At 45.7% G+C, this 16,907-nt stretch overlaps 1 pseudogene; it reads right to left on the bottom strand.

The window, feature by feature from the left end:
* LOC124076240 (E3 ubiquitin-protein ligase RNF213-like) overlaps window positions 1-16,907 on the bottom strand; it is a 73,752-nt pseudogene that overhangs the window by 37,279 nt on the left and 19,566 nt on the right.

Raw genomic sequence — 16,907 nt, 5'->3', positions numbered from 1 at the left:
GCACACAAAAGCAGAGAAAGGAAGCCAACGATCCCCATGACCACCATTCAGGTGGCCAACAATCTTCCATGACCAACTCCAGGTGGTCAATAAACACCCCAGGACCACAACCTGCATGGCCAACAACCACACATGACCACCATCCAGGTCTGTTTTGGGATCTTGGAGCAAAAACATAGCTCTGCCCTCCTCAGGTGGAGAAAAATACACCTGGTGTGCTCCTTCCCCTGAGACGGTATAGGAGGTCCCTGCACTGCCCACTGCTCATAGTACCTGAAGGTGCCAGCCTCCTGGAGCACATCCTGGTTTGCAGCTTCTCTCCCCACCCAAACCTTCAGACTGCAGAGCTTGTTCTCTTCTTGTTTCATGTTGCGTGTGCAGCTACTTAAAGACAGTCACTCATCTTTTGGCCCTACCTCCATGGAATCCCACATTGGATGCTCTGCTCCTCATCCAGGAAAGTTTTGTTGCCGCAGTCTGGCTGGGCACGAATAACCGAGCTGCCACAAAGCCTTGTAGGTTCAAAGAGAAACTACTTTATTTCAATTCTCACCGGCACTGCACGCGTGCTTTTCCGACAATGCCACCCAATGCAGCATTTCCAGAAAAACCCCACACCTGAAATTCCTCCTCTGGCACTTCCCCAAACAATGGAAACTCTCTGGGAATCCTCATGAGAACTCCAAAGTAGCACACGTGAACTCCAAATAGCAGGCACCCAAGGCAGCAAAAGCACCCCATTGCCCAACAGTAAAGGTCAAATATACAATACAATCAATCCAGCATCACAGCAATGATATATAGCTTAACTCAAATCATCTTCTCTATGGTTTGCTTGGTGTCACCTTTCAAACATTCCCTCTGGCAAATGCCAGGTGTCATTCTGACTGGCTGTGGCTCTCAACTTCTACCCCCTTCTCTTTAATTAAACAACAAACAATGTGGCTTAGGGACCATGCCTGTTAGGTTGTCCAATACTATATATGGTCCTTACCTGTAATTGGATGAGCTGACTTCAAGGCCTCAGTCTCCTGTCTTAGGTTGGTACCACTGCAATTGGATCTTATCTGTCACTGACTACCGGTCCAGCATACAGCCATAGTTGTGGATAGGCCTTTGCACCAGTGGGGGGGTGAGGTTCTTTGCCTCACCTCTGTTGGCCCCCAAATTTGGCCTTTGTACCAGTGGGGGTTGAGGTTCTTTGCCTCACCTCTGTTTTTGGAAAAATTGTACCACCGATGACACCATCAGCAAAGATGCCCCAGCACTACCACAATTTGCTGCACCAACAGATAGTTCACAATGCATACAAGTGATACATAGTCCAGTCAAGTTCTGCAAGCAGTTCAAAGCAGAGGAATCCATCAATATGTACATTTCCTCCCAAAGTAAATTGAACTCCTTGATTGAGCATTACTTGTTGAGTTATTATTCATTGATGCATCAGTATATAGAGTTTGTTGTGATAGCTATTGCAGAAGCTGTATTTTGGTTTTATGTTTGCCTTCACCGGCACTGGGATCTGACAATGATGGCTAAAAATAAATTATGTAACATTCCAGCAGGCACTAAAATAAAGCAATTTTCTAAACAATTTACATTATCCTGAAAAAAGGATCTTAGAAGATGGAAAAATATACCCTGTTCATGGATAAGCAGAACTAATATCATCAAAATGGCGATATTACCAAAAGTTCTCTATAGGTTTAATGCAATGCCAATCAAAATCCCAATGGCATTTCTTGTAGAAAAAGAGAAAGCAATCATGAAATTCATATGGAAAAATAAAAGACCCAGAATAGCAAAAACAATGCTAAGCAGGAAGTGTGAATCAGGCGGTATAGTGATACCAGACTTCAAACTATACTACAGAGCAATAGTAACAAAAACAGCATGGTACTGGTACCAAAACAGGCGGGTGGACCAATGGTACAGAATAGAGGACACAGAAACCAATCCACAAAACTACAACTATCTTATATTTGATAAAGGGGCTAAAAGCATGCAATGGAGGAAGGATAGCATCTTCAACAAATGGTGCTGGGAAAACTGGAAATCCATATGCAACAAAATGAAACTGAATCCCCTCCTCTCGCCATGCACAAAAGTCAACTCAAAATGGATCAAGGACCTTGATATCAAATCAGAGACTATGCTTCTGATAGAAGAAAAGGTTGGCTCCGATCTACATATTGTGGGGTCGGGCTCCAAATTCCTTAATAGGACACCCATAGCACAAGAGTTAATAACAAGAATCAACAAATGGGACTTACTCAAACTAAAAAGTTTTTTCTCAGCAAGAGAAACAATAAGAGAGGTAAACAGGGAGCCTACATTATGGGAACAAATTTTTACTCCTCACACTTCAGATAGAGCCCTAATATCCAGAGTATACAAAGAACTCAAAAAATTAAACAATAAGAAAACAAATAACCCAATCAACAAATGGGCCAAAGACCTGAACAGACACTTCTCAGAGGAGGACATACAATCAATCAACAAGTACATGAAAAAATGCTCACCATCTCTAGCAGTCAGAGAAATGCAAATCAAAACCATCCTAAGATACCATCTCACTCCAGTAAGATTGGCAGCCATTATGAAGTCAAACAACAACAAGTGCTGGTGAGGATGTGGGGAAAAGGGTACACTTGTACATTGCTGGTGGGACTGCAAATTGGTGCAGCCAATTTGGAAAGCAGTATGGAGATTTCTTGGAAAGCTGGGAATGGAGCCACCATTTGACCCAGCTATTCCCCTTCTTGGTCTATTCCCTAAAGACCTAAAAAGAGCATGCTACAGGGACACTGCTACATCGATGTTCATAGCAGCTCAATTCACAATAGCAAGACTGTGGAACCAACCCAGATGCCCTTCAATAGACGAATGGATTAAAAAAATGTGGCATTTATACACAATGGAGTATTACTCTGCATTAAAAAATGACAAAATCATAGAATTTGCAGGGAAATGGATGGCACTAGAGCAGATTATGCTAAGTGAAGCTAGCCAATCCCTAAAAAACAAATGCCAAATGTCTTCTTTGATATAAGGAGAGTAACTAAGAACAGAGTAGGGACGAAGAGCATGAGAAGAAGATTAACATTAAACAGAGATGAGAGGTGGGAGGGAAAGGGAGAGAGAAGTGAAATTGCATGGAAATGGAAGGAGACCCTCAGGGTTATACAAAAGAACATACAAGAGGAAATGAGGGGAAAGGGAAAAATAATACAAGGGGGAGAAATGAAGGACAGTAGAGGGGGTAGAGAGAGAAGAGGGAAGGGGAGGGGAGGGGAGGGGAGATAGTAGAGGATAGGAAAGGTAGCAGAACACGACAGTCACTAGTATGGCAATATGTAAATCAATGGATGTGTAATTGATGTGATTCTGCAATCTGTATATGGGCTAAAAATGGGAGTTCATAACCCACTTGAAGCAAAGTGTGAAAGATGATATATCAAGAACTATGTAATGTTTTGAACAACCAACAATAAAAAAATAAAAAAAATTAAAAATAAATAAATAAATAAATAAGCCTATCTACAAATTCAGCATAAGGTTCATTAGCTCCTTGTATTATCTTAGATAATTCACCTTGTAAATTTCCATGTCCTTGTAAAGTCTTCCATGCCATAACTGTATCTGTAGCAATTTGTGAGTATATAGCAGGATCATATGCAATTTGTTGCAGCTGACCCACATAAGGTCCTTTTCCTAACAACATATCTAGATTTCTCTGAGGATAACCAGGTGCTTCATTTCACCTAGCCGTCACCATGCAAAATTCCTCATTGGCAACCTTCCATAACAGGTATTGTCCTCCATTTAGCACAGCTTTACACATACTAGTCCAATCTGCTGGTGTCATCTTCGAGTTGGTAATGGATTCGACCAAGCTAATAGTGAAGGGTGCTTGAGTACCATAGGTTGTTACAGCCTCTTTTAGCTGCTTCACTGTTTTGAAATTTGAAACATGGTGATTTCGCTGTCCTCCTGCCGCCTCAAATACAGGGCATGCTAATCTTTGAGGTCCTGTCTCAGGATCCCATCTATCAACTATGGGGGTTGAGGGCCTCTTAACATATGTTGTCTCCATAGGCGGAGCTATTGGTTGGACACTTACGCCCTCTGGTGAAAGAAAGGTGCTAGTAGCAGCCTCCTGTTGTAACTTTTCCCCTGATAGCTTTTTCTGCTCTAAACTTTCTTTCCCTTTCAGACTATCTCGAGAAGCCTCCTCTTTTTCCTGATCTAACATGTCTTCTACCATAATCTGAACTGAAATCTTTGGACTAGGAAAGCAAAATCGTATCATTATCCACAATGGCAATGTGGCAACTGGCAGAGTTCCTGGGTTTTTCTTTTCCCTGTACCTTAAATCTTCAACATGATGGTCCCATTGTGATATATTCAACAGCTCCTCCTTAAAAAGCCATGGGCTACATTTTTGTATTGTATCAACATATGCCCTGACTGTTTTTGGTTTTACTGGGGTGCCTCCTTCCTCTAAAAATTTACTTACCATTATTTCAGTTTGTTTTTTGCTAATTTCTAACCCCATATTTCTGCTACAAGGATAACACAACTTAAACAGATAGCTCAGAACAAATCCGAAGCAAAACAAAACAAAAACTGAACAAAAAATTGTTGTATCAATTTTCCAATTTTTTTTTGAAATGTATATTCGTGGTCTATCTCTTTCTCTTCCTCAGGGCCGAACAACTTCAAACCTTGAGCCAACCATTTTTCCCAGTTTGCCTGAGAAATTTCTAGGGATAGGCAGCTTGAAACAAAAACAAAACAAATCAAAACAAGAACACATTGTTTTTTGACATGGTCACCCATTCTCTCACCATCCCTTAGGGGCGAGAAATTTCATTTACCTCCGAGCTTCAGGTGTTCCCCACACAGACCACCAAATGCCTCAGTCTTGCTGGGCACGTATAACTGAGCTGCCACAAAGCCTTGTAGGATCAAACAGCAATTACTTTATTTCAACACTCCCAGGCACTGCATGTGCGCTTTTCCGCCAATGCCACCCAAGAGGTGCTTCTAGAAATCCCTCCTCTGGCACTTCCCCAACCAATGGAAACTCTCTGGGAATCCCTGCAAGAACTCCAAAGTAGCATGAGAACTCCAAAGTAGCAGGCATCAGAGGCAGCAAGAGCTGCCCCATTGCCCAACAGTAAAGGTCAAATATACAATACAATCAATCCAGCATCACAGCAATTATATATAGCTTAACTCAAATCATCATCTCAATGGTTCACTGGCATCACCTTTCAAACATTCCCTCTGGCAAATACCAGGTGTCATTCTGACCAGCTGTGGCTCTCAACATTTTGTGATGAAATAGACAAAGACACAGCCCTGAGTTCCTTGTATTTTGTTGATTTCATTAATAATAGAATACCTATTGAGAAAACAAAAATCAAAACAAAGCAAGCAATGGAGCAAAATCTAAGGTGTTGATGGCTGATGGGTGTCCCAGGAGCTGTTGGGACTTTACCACATTCCACACAATGCCAGGGGCCACCACATCTCTCATGAGAGGTGGGTGTCTTCCAATTCATAGGATTACTTCTTCTCACTGCTGATCAGAACCCCCATTCACCCTGAATGTCTCAGGGCACCCATATGCCAGAGGATGGGGTTTACTGGTCTTCCCATTTTGAGATAGTACGTTTTGAGATAGAACACCCAGAGGCACAGACCACCTCCCTAAAGTATCTGGCTGGGCCATAACTTATAACAGGTTCACCATGATTTAAAGGGGCAGAAATCACTCTTACATCATGTGAGGTAACAGAACACAGCAATTATGAAAGCAACAGATTTATGGATATCATAAAAATATCCAATAAATATTAATTTATTTATATAGTCTTACTGCCCTTAAACTTATGATAAGTTCTTTTCTTTCTTTTTATGCAGTGCTGGGGATCAAATCTAGGGCCTCAGACATATAAGACAAGTGCTGTACCAACAAGCTACATCTCAGACTGAACTTTAATTTGAATTATATGATTCAAAATAAAAATGATCCAAAAAAAGACTGCAAATGACTGAAAACGCAGCTTTAACACATTCTCCTACACACTACAAATATTTCATTATTGATGCATCTTCCATTCCACAAATTCTGTGCTATTAATGGACTTTTTCTTCATCCTTTTCTCTCTAGGTTTTCTAGCCCATGTCAAGAGCTGGGAGGGAGAGTCATTCATATTTCCACACGGTTTTCATGGAAAAAATTCTTCAGGATGTCCTGGGGACATTTTGGCTTCCTATGTTTTTCCAAGAAAACTACTAGCTGACACAATGAGCTGAGCACTATAAGTGCCATTATCAAAATCCATCTGGACAATGAGGATTTTACATCTGACTGTCTTCATTAAGCTGCTTCTGAAAGAAAAAGGGAATCACCCAAGTGAGTCCTCTGTCCTAAAACATGGGCAGCCACAGCTCAGGAAGCTAAAGTAGGAGGGTCACAAGTTCCAGGCCAGCATCGGCAACTCAGAAAGACCCTATCTCAAAATTAATAATAATAAAAATTAGGGCTGGGGATGTGGCTCAGTGGTAGGGCAGCCCTGGGTTCAATCCCCAGCACAAGTGAAACAAAACAAAACAAACAAAACAAAAACATGGATCACAACACTCTACAAAATGAAGGGAATCACAGGCCATGCAGAACCCAGCATTCAGGTGGGGTCTCCCTCCACAAGGTGAGGATGCAATTCACTGGAGAAGGAAAGGGCCACACAATGCTCAGGAGACAGATGGACATGACTGTCTTACAACTGGGGCCAGAGGGGCATACCAGGAGGCTGAGCAATGGCCCTCTCATAGTACTCAGAGTTCCTTACTGGTGGTTACCACACTCTGGCATGCAACACCACATTCCCAGGGTAGGGGCCAAGGGTAATGGGCAAGTATGACACCTCACCAAACTTCCTTGAGGAATGAGTACTCAGTGTCAAAATGCTGCAGGGACAAGATCACAAGTTTCAGGGACAAGCCCTTCACTTCTACCCATAGGACCTCACAGTCATGGCTCATCAGCAGTCTGGAGAAGGCCAGCCCAGGATGTGTCTTTTAAGGAGAACCAACTATGATCCATGCCCCAACCTGGCTGCGCAGCTTTCACCTATGACACTAAGGGCATCTGGACACGGGCATGCAACACGGGCACACAAGTCATCAGCTGGAATTCAAGCAAGGGCACAGAGCACCGGGTCAGAACCAAGGGCCAGTGGGCTCTCAGACAGAAAGAAGCCCAACCCAGAGCAGTTTTTATATACAAGGAGTGGCTGAGGCAAGCAGGACCTCCAGGGTCAACAGATGGCAGAAAGAAGACTTGCCCTGACTAAAAGAAGCCTTTATCTCCTTCTGAGATTCCAATGTCTCTCTTCCAGCTTTGGATCCTACCTGAGAGCCTTCTGACCCTTTAGGGCTCAGCACAATGCCATTACATTTTGTAATCTGACTTCATGCTATCAAATGGAGTTAGCCACTGGCAACTCTCCTTCCCCTCAGTAGTTTTCCATTCTTTGCCATGGACCATATCCCGTGGTGAAAACCCAGACATTCCCAGGCATATAGGACCTCAGCTATCCAGACCCCATTTTTTTGGTACCAGGAAACAATACAGGGGTTTAACCACTGAGCAATAACCCAGCCCTTCCTTTTAATTTTTATTTTGAGACAGGGTCTTGCTAAGTTACTTAGGGCCTCCATAAGTTCTGAGGATGGATTTGAACTCTCAATCCTCTTGCATCAACCTCCCAAGCCACTGGGATTACAGGTATGTGCCACTCCACCTGGCTCCAGACCCCTTCTCTAGACCTGTCCTTACTGACAAGCTTCATATTCCTACATCCAACCACACAGCAGACATCCAAACCTATCCAAAACAGATGTTACCACTGGCTCCCAAACCCATTGATCCTTCTTGGGGTCTCCATGATGATTGAACAAAGCTGCAATGAGCTCAGGAAGGCTGTCCTCCACCTCCTGCCACCCCTCCATGGAATTGATGATTAGCCCAGCCACACTGCCTGCTAACCATTTGCAGTTTGCACCATGCCAGAAGCTTCCTGACAGATCCCTCCTCTCAATGTCACTCTCTTACTCCACTGCCTTTCCATCACCCAGCCATTAGGGCATGTCTACATACACTTTCCTTCATAGCTCCTCTCTGTGCAGTCAAGACCAAGCCCAAGGCTGTCCACAAGCCCCTCCACATGTCTCTCCACGTATCCCATCTCCACAACCCGGCACTCACAGCCTGAATTTCAAGCTCTGTCAGCGGTCCCTTCCTAGACTCCTGCACAGATGCAGATTCAGACTCAACACCTGTGCCTCAAGGAGGCCTCTGCCTCTGACATCTACCCAGCCAGCCCTCATGACCAGCCCAGGAGATGTCTTTTAAGGAGAAGCAACTATGATTCATTCCCCCACCTGGCTGCACAACTTTCACCTATGACACTAAGGGCATCTGATTGGGAGGCATCCTCGTCCATTACTCTTAGTCTGTCCAAAAATGAGAAACAGGCCAATCACTTATATCCCAGGTGTTCCCAGTATTCTGGGAACTGAACATTGTGCTCAGTGCTGCTCTCAGAATAGAGCTCTGCTCACAAACATGTGAGAGAGGCCAAAATGGACTTATCCTCATTGTGCCTAACATGGAGGGACATACGGGTTTCCCAGACTGAACAGTGCCTTAAACAGAGTTGAGACCTTCTGGCACTGGAGATAGAGGGCTCATGGATGAAAGAGAAAAAGGAAAGGCTGTGGGGGCAGTCACCTCTGTGAAGATGGCATGGCGCTCCAGGTCCACATTGTAAAGATGGGCCTGGAGGAAATCTGCAAAGGAGTGGTGCTGCTGCTTGTTCCAGTATTTGTGTGACAGCACCTGTGCCACAAATGAGCCCAGAATGGAGGTGCTCAGCTGCACCACAGCATCTGGTGTGGCACAGTACAGTAGGATCAGCTTGGCCTCCTCAGACACCCTGTGGTACATCTCCTCCATCAGGTCCCCAGGGCCCTGCCTCTTCACAGCCTGCAGCACCACGGAGGCACAGGCATCGGAGTGGAAGCTGATAAAGACATCAGCAGTTCTGTACTTGTGCCCAGCAAGGAATTGATGGGCCTTCACATCAGCAAATTGCTCTGCCTACTGCATGAGCTCCTACATGACGTTCTTCTGCCACCCCTGCAGCACTGAGCTGAGGTCCAGGTAGTGCTTCTCTAGCCGGTTAATGAGGGGCATGGGGAACTGATCGTACACCACATTTTTCTCCTCGATGACAAGTAGGTAGAAGTCAAGGTGGACCCGACACTTGACATGATGGGTGCCAAGCCCGAGGTCCACATACATCTGATCCCCAAGGTAGATGTAGTACTAGTTGAGCGCATCATACAGGCTGTCATAGAGGTGCTGCAGGTTCAGCAGCACCACCATCTTTCCTGTCTTCCTGCAGATCTTCACCTGGTTAATGTTTCTTCAGATCTGGGTGTACTCCTGGTCCCAGGGAAAACTGGAACCAAAGATGATCTCAGGCTACTGGTCCTCACTGAAGAGTGACTACTGCAGGATCTGCAGGGCCATGTAGTTTTTGGTCAGTATGAGCAAGTAGCGGGATTCAGCTTCTTTCAGTTCCCCAACTCTGCTTGATGAGTTCCAGGGTGCTGTCTGACCTCTCCCACACACCCGGCCTCAGGTAAACTGGCCATGAAGATGTCCAAAGCAGGGATGTCATCTTTACCTCCGAAGTTCTGAAGGACTGCCTGTGCAATATCCTGTGGAGAAGGCTTCTTGTTAGATGCTCTGGCGGTGGCAAAGACCATCTTGATGAGGCTATAGTAGTTGTGAAGCCCGAAGAATTCCTTGTTCTGCCTGCTGCACACTGTTTCATAGGCCTTGGCAAAAGGAGCGAAGTACCCTCGGACCCTGTCCTGCACCAGGCTGTCTGAAGAACAGATCCCTCTGGCACTCTCTATGAGCTCCTTCTCACTGGGGCTGCCATGGGACACAAACTACCCTGGTTCATCTTGGCAGGGTCGAGGGCCCAGTTGGAAATACCTATGAAGCCAACTTTTTGGTGGGGGGCAGGATCACCTTCAATGCACCCATATTCCAGCAGTGGGTGCAGAGCCTTCAGGGACATTTTTGGGGAATCTTCTGCCAAGCCAACCTCATCCAACACCACCACAGACACGTACTGCTGCAGGTCCTTCCCCTGCTGGAAGCGAGCGCACTGCTTGAAGGTGTTCATGATGCCATGTGGGGTGCAGTGGGGGCTACACTGGAATAACCCCAGGTGGACCTGCTTCAGGCTGTGGAATAGAGTGGAATGTGAGGCCTGGCCCTGTATGGCATCTGCCATGATGGTCTTGGCAAGAGATTTGGAGCTGTCAGGCTTTCCCACCAGGAAGAGGGTTATCTTTAGCTCACTGCAGTTGATCATCCTGAAGAAGTTCTCCTTCAGAGCCATGTTCCTGACTATGGTTTCTCTCAGAGGCATCTCACTTAGGAACAGTTCCTGTGCATGTGTGATATCATCCAGGATGACCCTGCTGTCATCATATGGTTCTGGAAAATACCTGCAAATGGCTCCTTTAGGGATTCATGGTAACAGACCCCCACATTCAGCACCAGAGACCAGAAGATGGGGTCTCTCCTGAAGTTATTTTTGCTGACACTGATCTCACAGAGAAAGGTGTTCAGCTTCACCAATAGTACTTTGCTGTGGCCATTAAACCAAGTGAACACCTTCACACAACACTCCACATCCCAGAGGCTGACAAAACTGCACTTACTTTCAGTGTTGCTGATGAACCTCTGAGAGGCAGAGAACACTTCTGTGATCACATGAGTCTCATCCTCACTGATCCTGATGTAGCCCAGTAGTCTCTGCACCATCTGCTGGATGTAGAGCTTTTCAGCAGTGTTATTCAGCTGCCTGAAATTCCACACTAGAGGAATCAGCCTCAGGGGCAGGGCGTGGACATGGTACACCATGTCTGAGGGGAATAGAGCCCCGCCTGTCTGCTGTCTCCTCTGCACTGACCCTGTACCCCAAACCACCTGACTCCAAATTGCAGATGGTCTACTGAGAGTGCTTCCTGTAAGAATTTCAGGCAGTTATGATGTATGTGCAAGCCTGAGTCCTCCTCCAGGGACTGGCCATCCACAGTCCGGTCACATAAGACTTCATTAATACAGCTTATGGCTTCTGTTGTGTTGGCTTTGTCAAAAAACAAGATGGTGTCTAACTGGTGTTGGTCCTTATTGGAGAAGGCAGTTTTCTCAGCCTCCAAGACTTTGGAGTGGATCATGGCTGCAGTTGTTCCTCCATGGACCTTGACCTGTTTTATGGTCTTATCCCAGGCATCAGTGTGCTGCAGATCATTACGGAGTTGAATGAACCTGGTTTTCCCACAGCCTGTTTCTCCCATGATGATAACTGGGGTCCCACACCAGAACTGCATTTAAATGGCCAGAATCTTGAGCATCTTGTCCATTGTAAGATCATATGCTTCATCAGGGACAAGGGCCTGAGGAATTCCTAGTAGCTGGCAGGAGTCTCAAGAGTTTCTCATGTCTGAGCAGGTTATCAAAGTCAACATTGAAGGAAACCCCCTGAAGCAACAACCCCCTGTACAGTTCTTCTGTCATGACATCTTTCCTGATTATCTCCCCATTGAGATGGTTGATGGCATCAATGCTGCCATTCTCATTGGGCCCAAGATGGTACCTATGAATGTCATGGTCTCACGGTCACCATTGAAGAACACATATGGGTGAGGCTCTGACTCCCACCTCCTCCAGAGAGTGAATGGGGCAAGTTCTTCTTCATCAACCCCATCCATGGTGACTGCGTGCTTCCCTTGGCTTTGGTCAGAAGTATGAAGTGTTGGTGTAGCAAAGTCTCTTGCCATGAAAATCATAAAGGTAAGCAAAAAGTTCTTGAAGCCCTGTAGTATATCTCCAGTAAAGTCTGCATTGCAGAACACAGAGGCCTCACAGTCCTTGAGCTGAGAGTTGAGGAACCAAACAAAGTTCTGGAGCTCAGACCAGGAGGGGTTTATGACTCCACAATATATTAGAAGGTGCTGGATGCACTCTCCTGAGTCTTCTTGATATTGAAATGTGTCTAGGTTTTGTTTTGATGGAATCTTTTTAAATATTGGAAAGGTCTTTGGAAAGTAGCACTGCAGAACTCTCTCTCATCTATTCCAGGTTCTATGAAGCTCCCCTCAGGGATCAGCTCCATAGCTGTCACTTCTTTGGGAGGTTTGCAGGTGACTCTGATGTCAAAAAAACTGAACTGAGGGACATGTGATTCTGCAAAGAAGAGACATAAATAGAAGTTAGAATTTGTTTTCCTGAAAGACGCCCATATGTGTTAACCCTCCATGTGGTCTCCTGTGCATAGGCCTGTATGAAAACTGTCACTTGAATACATGTGGCTTTCTGAAGCCTCTTGTTCACAGAGACTGGCATCTGCATGTTAGAGCATTACAGAAGCTCAACTATGGCAGCCGCATTATGAACCAGAAAGCTATTTCCAATCCTGTGGCTTGATCTCTCCACCATGCATGAACACATGTGCAACAAAAGGCACCTTTTCACTGTTAAACATTTTTTTTTCAGGTTTTCATGCAGTCTCAGCTAACAGGTTTCTATGAATGAAGTCTCAATGCCATCTTCACTAGCAGTAAGGGAGACAGTGGCCATCAACCGAGGAATTTCCCACATTCAGAACGCCTGGGATTCAACCCAGACATAGGACCAATCTGACATATCCAGACAAATCCAAGATGCTACCAATCTACAGGAGAGTATCATCATTATATATATCATTAAGATTTAAGTCCAAGCATGCATTTTCCCTTACATGTACTCATAGATCCCCTAAGGTGAAAGTGGAAAACAATCAAGGTGTGTCAACACAGGCTACAGGCCACAGAATCAAAGGTGTGCCATGACTACCTGCAAATGCCCTGTGTAAATACCAGCTTTGTAGACATTTTTGGCAGTACTGAGTTTCCTTCTGGAATTTCAATGATATATAAATGTCATGGGTTCTGAATCCAAATTTTCCCACTTATATCCATTAGGTATTGCAAAATGAGGATTTTGAAAAGAAAGACCCAAGTTCCAGTCTGTTCCTAAAGACACAGAAGCATGGGTTTGAAAATACACAATTTCCAACCATTCCTCCCAAACCCCAGCACCCTCCTGTCTTCCTCCTTGAGAGAAGGATACTGACAACAGGCAAGTGAATAAGGAAGGGACTCTTCATAAAAGGAGAAGGAGATGGGGCCCTTGGAATGTGAGACTTCTGATGTAGCCATTCAGTTGCCATGTGGGCACTTACTGAAGCAGTCACATCAAAGTGGAATATCATGGGCATTTTCCAAAACTGAGCATCCCAGAAAAACAGGAGGGAGCCCAGGACCTGGCCCTCATCCACCTGAGAGTCAGTCAACTGAACAATCTTTAAAGGCATCTTTTCTTTTTTCAGTTTTTCATGCAGTCTCTTCACATAGAGAGATTTCCCTATAATGTTAAAACAAGGAATTAGATCCTAAGCCTCTGGACCCAAGAAGAACAGATTCAGATAGATTAGAAGTTACTTCTCTGTCAAGAGCAGTGGCATATGCCTATAATCCCAGGAGCTTGGGAAGCCAAGATAGGATGATTATAAGTTCAAGGCCAGCCTCAGTAACCTAGTAAGGCCCCAAACAACTTAGTGAGACCATATCTCAAAATATAAAATGAAAAAGGCTGGGGTAGGGCACCCCTGGGGTAAATTCCCAGTTAAAAAAATTAAAAATTTACTTCTCTGTATAAAATTCAAAACTGATGCAACAGAACATCATATTAGAGAACAACTCCACCATGAAGCCAGAGTTCCGAGCTGTCACCCACCCAGCATCCTCACATTCTACATGATGACAGCAATGGAAGTGTAATAAAGTAAAAGCAGAGGCATGTTCCTTGGGGGAGGAGAGAGCAGGTTGTGTCTGGAAAGGGCACAGTGATGCTCACAGGTTGAAGTCAACAGAATGGAAGTCACCACCTCTTTCCAAAGAAACATAACAATGACTAAAGGGAAGGTACAAAGATACTCTTCTCCTGGACTAGAGAAGCTGTGCCTCTTCTGCTCACACCAACACTGTTGTGCTTGAATTCAGGACCCCCAAAAGACCACCAGAGACCAAAATCGATGTAAACAGCAAAGAGGTGTTTATTGCGAGCTAGCTCGGTCCTCCGCACGCACACAGCAACTGGTGACACTGAGAGGCCCTGAGCCCAGGGTTTGCAGCAGTTTTATACATTCTTTGGAGAAGGCAGGGACCCCCACATACATCATAGCATCTCTTAGCAAATCATCACACACTGCAGGAAAAACAAATAACAACTCTAAAACATAATTAGCACATTCACTGGCAGGAACAATTTGGGTAGGGGTGATTGGTTACTACAAAAGGGGGATTCATTTGAACTGATTGGTTTAAGCCAAAAGGGGTGTTCATGCTGAATTACATGGTTTCCCAACACCATAAACTACTGGGAGGGTCATCTGGCACCCCAGGTATTTCCCTGTCTCATGCTGATTGGTGGCTGCTAGGAGGTTACTATGGGTCTCCACCTAGCCTGACTGAGTCAGGGACACCTGGCACAGCAGATCTCTCCTGTTATTTGTAAATAAACCACTTAGCAGTGTGGGAATGTGCCTAGGAGCGCTCTGTGGGTCTTTCCAAGGACAAAGGTCATGTCCCTTCCTTGGACAGGCTTTGCTCTGAGATAGAGGCTGGTTTTTCAACACAACCTGGAAGAGGTCAAAGGAGGTTATGCAGGAAAAAATGTAGAGAAGTCCACACAAGGAGAGGAGCAGGTCTCCCAGGAATTGCTACCTGGGTGGAAAAAAAAATCTAGGGATGCACTGATTGCAGGGAGTCAGACCCTCCTGAGACTCACTTTCCCACCTGAAGAGGGGTGTCATCTGAGGTGCCCACTGCTACAGAAGCAGGGGTCACTGGGAAGCCCTGAGAAACTGCCTGCCCACCCCAGGGCTCTCATTACCAACTCCTGCTCTCTCCAAGGCCATGATTGCCACACACATCTGGCCTCTGAACACAGCTGCTGCTGACAAGGTCTTTACTGGGACCTGGTAGTGATGTGCCAAGTAGGCCTGGATGGCATGGAGGGATGCTTGGGGGATGATGTGGACTTTGTGCTGGCTGAAAGCTGAGGGCAGGGAACAGCACTCCTGTGATGCCACATACCATCATCAGCTGGTAGTCCTCCCAGGGACACTGTGTGCACAGGTTATGGAAGAGGGCCTTTGCCTGGCGGGCCACCTATTAGCTCAACTAGTCTGTGAACAGCAGGCTGTAGACCTTTTGCCACTGGGAAACTGGGGCCAGGCCATGGTGCAAGAGCAAGGCCACCTCCTCAAACATGGTCCCTGGGGTACAGAGTAGCACCTCATTTAAGGTGGGCAGGGGATGGCCTGGGGCCTGCATGTAGATAGCCAGGGCAGCCAACAGCACCTCAGAGTGGCCACACATGACCAGGTTGTGCTGGCCAGCCTGCAGGCCCAGGGGGAGAGACCACTCCACAGGAGGCCCACCCATCCTGGCCAGGTGAGCCAAGCAATGGCCCAGGGCCTCCAGGTCCATGTAGCCATGCAGAAAGACACTCATGCTTTCCAGGGACTGTTCCATGATAGACCTCAGCTTGGTCACCAGGCTGATCTTAGAGGATTGCAATGGTGGTAATTCTTCCATCACTGTCCTCACACAGTGTCTGGTGGCCTCTTTGAATCCCTCAATGGCCCTTATGATGTCAGCTGGGTGCAGTTGTATTTGATGAAGGACAGCATCATGAGGGCAGCTTTGCTGGGACTCTGCTTCCTGAGCTCAGTGCTTAGGTGGATCAGCTGCTCAGCCATGTAGAAGTTGAGGTAGAATTGCTCCCTGTAATTCCTGCTCACCAGATCCTTCCAGTCATCTAGGAAGTGCTCCATCTGCCTACAGAGGGCTTCCAGCAGCTGGGTGACATCCCCACTCTCTGTCAGCTGGCTTACCAACTCCAAGTGGAAGTTCATGCAGATGGAGACGCCATTCCTTGGGCAGCAGTAGACCTTGGCAGTCCAGGTTTGGAACAGCATGTTTCTCACAGAATATAGGTTCAGGAAGGCTTGCACAAGCCACTGCACATGGCAGAATAACTGGGTGAAACAGGGGCATGAGGCAGATGTCACAGTGAGCTACTGCAGGGGGACATACCAATCTAGACACACATGAGTTCTAATTCAAGTGGCTGGGGTTCACTCCTCCCATAGGGTCACTGGGAAACATGATCAGCCTAGGGAGAGGGCAGCCACCTTCAGGAAGAGATCAGGTGGCAGATAAGAATGTAGACTGTGGGCTGGGCTGTGCTCAGTGCTAGAGCACTTACTTAGTATGTGCTAGGCCCTGGCTTTCTATCTAGCACAGGGGAAAAATATCAATTGTAAAGTGCAAATAAACTGTAAGAAAAGAACCTTTACATGAGAGAGAGACTATTATATAAATCAATAACCTGTGTCAACAATAACTTCAGTTTTTTTTTTCAGTACTGGGGATTGAATCCAGGGTAGTCTACCACTGAGCTATGTCTCCAGCCCTTTTTATTTTGAGACAAGATCTCACTAAGTTGCTGAGGCTGGCCTTTAACTTGCAATCCTCCTGTGTCAACCTCCTGAGTTGCTGGACTTACAGGCATGTGCCACCACACCTGGCTTGGTTACTTTAGTTTTGATGAAGAGTGCCCATTAGAATATTGAGATGTTTTATTTTACCAATTTACAGAGTAAATGAAGCCATTCATACTTCTTCTTAAGGACTAT

Source organism: Marmota monax, unplaced genomic scaffold (assembly GCF_021218885.2).
Source record: "Marmota monax isolate L192 unplaced genomic scaffold, Marmota_monax_Labrador192_F-V1.1 WCK01_AAM20220418_F8-fsc00564, whole genome shotgun sequence".
Classification (NCBI taxonomy): domain Eukaryota; kingdom Metazoa; phylum Chordata; class Mammalia; order Rodentia; family Sciuridae; genus Marmota; species Marmota monax.
Note: the sequence above shows the minus strand (reverse complement) of the source record. Positions and strands in the feature narration are given on the sequence as shown.